The sequence below is a fragment of the Corvus brachyrhynchos genome, unplaced genomic scaffold (genome assembly GCF_000691975.1).
Source record: "Corvus brachyrhynchos isolate BGI_N302 unplaced genomic scaffold, ASM69197v1 scaffold787, whole genome shotgun sequence".
Lineage (NCBI taxonomy): Eukaryota > Metazoa > Chordata > Aves > Passeriformes > Corvidae > Corvus > Corvus brachyrhynchos.
Window position 1 is genome coordinate 349,127 of NW_008239142.1, and position 6,379 is coordinate 355,505.

Sequence of the window (6,379 nt, forward strand, 5' to 3'; positions counted from 1 at the left end):
GTGGGAGCTCCCCTCGCCCAACACGCCCCCCACCCCCCCCAAGCCGCTGCTGCTGCCCACGGCCCCGGGGCGGCCCTGAGCTCTTCCCGGGACACCCCAACTGCAGCCGGGGGGCTTCGAGGTGTCACCGTCCCTGGGGGGCAGGGTCGCCACTGCACCAGCTGCCTGTAGAGCCGTGAGGGTCCCCATGTCACCAGGACAGCCCCCAGCAGGGTGGTGGGGGTCCCTGTGTCTCCCAGCAGACACCCCAGAGGTGACAGGGGTCCCCGTGTCCCCAGACTGCAGTGACAAGGTCTCCATGTCTCCAATCCCCCTGGTTTTGCTTTTTTTTTTTTTAATTCTTTCTAATTTATTTTCTGTTCGGGGAGGGGGATGGGAGTTGCCATCACCCACCTTGGGAACACCAGGAAGGGGGACCCGTGGTCCAGCCCATCCTACTGTGTAGGACCAGGGCTGGGCCAGGGCACCGCAACAGTGGCGCAGGATTTTAATAAAAAATACAGAACAAAAAATGAGCGTAGATGTTGAAATTTCTGCATTCCAAACCCTTTTCCCTTGGTAGAGAAGGGGGGACAAAGCCATTGTGTTCTTGTCCCAGCACTCAGATAATCTGTCCCTAATTTTTCCAGTGATCAGAACAACGTGATAGAAGTCCAGATGAATCAAATAATTAGATTTGGCCTCAAGAAGGGGGTGGGGAGTGGAAGGGAGGGTACCCCACGCTCAGCCTGACTCCCCAGGTTTGTTATCCCCCTTCGTGGGTGTCTGCAGAGGATGGAATTGGGGTTTCTGTGACCTCCTCCTCTCATCCCAACCAGATCCGCACCCATTTGGGATAACAGAAACCGCTCAGAGCTGGTTACTTCGAACAGGAGGGAAGCACGTGTCTAGTTAACCCAAAGGGTGTTAATTAACCCCACACTGTGCTAATGAGAGGGCAGACAGACGGGGTTCTGCAGCCCACACAGGCACGGATGCAATCCCAGGCTCTGGAAGGGCGCGAGGCCGGAGGAGGCGCGGGCAGGAAAAGCCCTGACGCGGCAGAGCCCGGCCTGGGTTCCTGTGGGAGGGAATTTACTGACCAAAAAAATGCTGGTTTTGGCTTCAAAAGCTGCTGGTGTTTTTCTGTGGAAGAGCTGGGGATGCAGCCGGGTTTGAATTCCAGGCAAAGATCAAATCCTCCTCGGTTTTGGTCAGCTTTGATACATGGATACTTCCAGAAATTAAATCAGGGCATTCCCCTCCAAAAGGTGACAACATTCTCAGCTTTATTTCCTCCAAAAATAACCCAAACCAGTTCCCATGAGCCCCGTGAACTTTTTATTTTTCATTTCCTCTTCTAAAGGGGAAGGTTTTTTTCCCAGCTGAAGGGATTTTTTTGCAAAATCACCTGTTTTGGGGAGAAGGATGGCAATAACTGAGCGTGGCAGTGGGGAAGGCACAATACAGATCAGCTGCATGTTAAAAAACATTTTAGTTCTTTAAAAAATAGAAAATTTAGTTTAAAAAAGTGACGTTCGTATCTCCAAAGACAACCAGACTCCCAGGCTGTCACGTCTGGATTTCCATGTGCCAGCAGTTTACACCACTGGCCAGTGTGGGAAGTAGAATATCTGCCTAAATATTGTAAAATCAAGGAATTTTTTATGATTCCTTTGGGTGGTTTGATGAAAAACTCCCCCAAATTGTTCCTGAAACAAACGGGTGAAGGATGTCTTTCCCTGAGAGCGTGAGATGCTCCACGTGACAAACATTCAACGTTGCCTTAATCCAAAAATGAACAATTTTGGGAGAAGAAAAACATGGATAAAAGGGAAAAATCCCTTCCACACCTCTGAAAACGTTTAAAGCAACACCCCAAGAGAATATTTTTGTTGCCATTCCAGATCCTGGTCCCTGGGATTTGCAGGTCCTTGCACAAGGCTGGAATTCCCAGGCAGCTCAGCACTAATCCAGCCACTTTGGCACGGTGGGATTTCTTCCCATTCCCAACAATGCAGGTATTGACATCCCAAAATAAGCTTTGCTCTGAGGGGCTTTGGCAGAGCCCCCACCCCCAGCACAGCTCGGAGCACAGCGAAATTCCCACCAGGAGTATCCACCTTTGTGCTCCTTGGAGTCATCCACACTTTGCTCCACTCCTTGCCTCTTAGGAGGAGACAATTCCGAGTCTGAAATACCTGAGGGTTTCACCCCAATGGGGCTGACAGAATCCAAAGCCAAAAATTTGCATCTTAAAAAAAAAACAAAAACAAAAAAACAACCCATTTGAGGAAAAAAAAAAAGTAGCATTTTGATGCCTCAGTAATGGAACTTCTAGCCCAGACGAGGTGAAGGAGAAGAACAGAAAGCTCTCCTGGATAATTCCCGTCGCTAAGCTCCCAAGCAGCTTTAAGAGCTGCAAATTTCCAGAGACTAAATATTTTAAATCTGTAAACATGAGTTTTTGCTTTGGAAAGGCAGAATTTGGCCAAGCAGGGAGGAGAAAGTTCATGTGAGCGACTGAAGGTAGCACCACCTAAACAGTTCCCCCTTTGTCTTCCTGGTGGGTCCCAAGCCAGGAATGATTTGTAGTAATTTGGCAAATAATTCAGAATAATTAACAGCTTTAGAAAATTGTTTTTCAGCAGGGCAAGTCTGTAAACAGACAGAACTGATGTAACCCGTCTCCGTGTGCACGTTAAAGAGCGGCTCTGCTTCCTAATCCTCTTTTCCTGCCCCGAAGTTAATCCAAATAATCAAGTATCCCTGGGACACGCTGGAAGAATTGGCGGTAGTAGGCAAGGCTGGGGAATGACATCCCTTGAGGAAACAAAACAGAGCTCTGGAGCTGTGCCCTGCTTTACTGAACACCATTTGTATCTGTCTCATAAAATAATGAGATTACAGTGCCCCGGGCAGTTTAATGAGAGGACAAGGTGGGCTGAGGCTGATATTAATGGCACAGTATGAAGTTTTAGATAAATGATGGAATAACAGGTTAGAGTTTCATCGGTTGGATGATTTACTGCCACACTGGGACGTTTCCCCACAGGATAAAGGAACAGTCTCTGCCCGGCTGCCAAAGAGACAATGGCCAACTTGGCATTTCTCCTCCTGAGAGCGTTGGGTTTTCAGGAAAAACCCAAAATATTCCAGCGTGGTTTAAGCAGCACAGAATCACTGGTGCTGACAGAAGGCCCACGGACACTCAGCTCTCCTGATCCCATGAGCTCCACAGGGTCACAGGCAGCTGGAATGTTTTCCTTTTGGAATTGAATCCGGCTGCTCCTCACCTTGCTGCCCACCCTGCCCTGGGGCTGGCAGGGGCAGGTGGCTCTGGGGACAGTGGCACTTTGCATGGCACAATCCACGGCCTCTGCTTCCATCTCTTCCTCCCTCTTACCTTGGCAAATAAAGCAAACACCAGTGAAAAGAGTCAGGGTTTCCTTCTCTCTTCCTTGAATAGAAACTGAAGGGGAAAAGCTCGAGCGTGTGGCTTGAGACTCCTGGGATTATGGAGAACAATGTGGGAATACAGTAGGTCTTACTAGGAGAAAGAAAATAACGCCACTAAAGCTCAGCAAAACAAAGGGTTCAGGGTAAACCCAGCGTGGTTTGAAGGTTCAAACAACCTCCAAGATCGTCAAATCCATTTGAAGGTTGGATTGATGATCTTGGAGGTCTTTTCCAGCCTTAATAGTTTTATTTTGTGCACATTAATAAGGACCAGCACACAAATTAAAACCTCTGGAGCTGGAGGCAGCAGTTAAGCAGCCCTGGCTCTGCAAAACTTCCTTCCCTGCCCCTTCCCTTGGCTGCATCCTGCTCCCAGTGCAGGAAACTGGGACCTGACCTGTGCTGGGTGCCAGAGAGGAAAAACACTTGAGGACTACAGGTCAAGGAATCAGTGGTGTGGCACCAGCACTTTCAAGAATTTAAATTGCTTGTCTCTAGACTCTAGAAAAAAATGCTTAGCTGTGGGGAAGAGAACGGAATTGCAAAGCGAGGGGATTAGATAAACTTCCACTTTGTCAAATTCCTAAATCCAAAGTTAATTAAAGGTCGAACACAGCATAAAAGATGACTTAAAAAAACAACACAAACCTTTCTGTAAGCAAAAAAAGTTATCAGAGCCTCAAAACATGGGGACAGGAAACATTTGAGACAATTTCACTCTGAACTATTTATCCAGGTTTGTGTGTTAAAGTCGATCCATTTCTGCAGCAGTGGGTTTCCAGTTTCATTATTCATTTTTTAAAATAACTGTTAAAGCACATCAAGGGTAACATATGGCAATGTCAGACACAGTGGTCAGTTTAAAGTTTAATAAAAATTAAGTTATTTCTATTGGTATCCATCACTTTAATTAAGTTTGAACTGGGATTAAACCAAAAAAAAATCACCCAAATTAATCCAAATATTTATCATCCTCCCTTACCCTAAAATAAAGCCATTTGACTTCCATCTCTTAAATTTCCTCGCAAGATACAGGCTGGAATGAACCAAATTTGACAGGTTTTCATCTGTTGGCTGTTGGGAGGGAATTAACAGCACCCAGGCTCTTCCTCAGCCAGGGAAGTCTCCAGGTCCAGGCCTGGCCTGAGTTCCTGGATCACACAAGGCCCTTACCAGCCTTTGCTGCCCAGTTTGGCCACAGGGATTTCCACATTCTGGTCCTTTCCTCCTCCCCTCTCGGGTTCAGTGACGGGAAAAGCAGGCTCACTGCAATGTGATATTGACTGAAATGAGATAAACAAGCTTTCTCAGCCCCAAAAACAATGTTTCTTCCTCCAATTCACCATAGTAGTTCCTATTCAATGCAGACTCTGTAAGAATGGGACAGGAAATTACCTAAATGGGCGCAAGCTCAGTGCAGAGAGCCCACAATTCCTCTATAAAAGGGAAAAAAAAAAGAGATTCTGTTCCTCAGCACTGGCGTAGATCAACAGGTTATGGGCACACAGAGGGAAGTTCACCTAAAGTTCTTCTCATTTAACCCTTGCAATCTGTTTTTTCTCTCTTTTTTTAAACCTGATTTAGCAAGTTTGTCACGTTTCTTTCATAGAATACTTGTGTTGGCAGGTGAAAACAGCCCAAGCGTAGAGTTTTCAGCACCTTGTAACCACATTCCCTCAGCCCAGCTAAAGATCCTTGCTCCCATTTAAAAACAGAAGGGAGACAAGAAAAAAATCTTTATCTGGAAGTGTTAAATTGGATGGTTTTGTTAAAATTAAGGTGGCTGCTGATGCCGTCTCGTGGGAAATACAAAACCCACCTCCCAGAGCAGGAGACACGGCTGTTCCTGAGCCCTTCCTGACGCTGGAAGTGTCACAGAGGGAAAATCCTGGGGTGTTTCAGGGCAGTCACACGTGGAGGGCGGATATTGGGGCACTGGGAAAGGGGATTAGAGCCAGATCTGTCTGCAGACACTGAGCATCATCCAGGGTACAAAAATCCTCAGTTTTAGTCCCCTCTGTGTTAGTGGAATATCCTCGACTGAAGATCTGTGCCAGGAACACTTTGGACCATTTTTTTCCCCCTTAAATTAGGGATTTTCAGAGCTTCAAGGCTCTGAAAGCTTTGAGAGCAGGGCTGGAGTGTTGCTGTGGCCAGGCACAGGCAGAGAGGTCCGGGTGGGAATGTCAGGATCTAGGATTTCAAAAGCACTCCCTAATTACTAAGCAAACATTCATGCAGGTGAACAGCCCCACTTAACCAAAGAATTACTCACATGAAGAAGTGTTTGCAGGATGAGGCCAAAAAAGGTTCCTAAAACTTTTCAGTAGCCTCAAGACTGCAGAGAACCAACAACCTGGGTTTCCCCAAATACACAGCATTCACTTTATGAGTTGTTAGAAAAATTGGGATTACTCAAAAAGAATTTGCACTCAGAATCAAATTAAATGTGTTTCCCCTGGCAATATAAGGCTCAAGGAACAACTGGAAACCTATTTATTTCCACCTAACATGGGACAGAATAAATAAGGAGTAATCTACACATCCCTTAGACCTGCTTACCCAGGAATTTCCTTACTCAACGTTTACACAGAGCAAAACACTCAACGCTGGCAATAAAGAGCAAAGCAAAGCGTTCCACGCTCAGGATGTGGCGCAGGCAGGAATTCTCATTATTCCTCTATTGCAATCAGCCAAATCCATTTTCTCCAGACCTGGCGCAGGCCCACAGCCGAGCGCAGCACAGCGAGTAGCCACTCACACTGGAACCACCTTTATTAACACCACTTGTAGGATCCTCCTCCTTTAGCTCGCCTGGTGAAAACATTCTGGGCCAGGAAGCAGCAGCTGGGGGTGTTTGGCTACATGTCAGCACTTTTCCTTTCCTAAATACCCATCTGCCCTCTACTGGTGAGCAATCCTAGGGTTGGGTTCCCCCCCC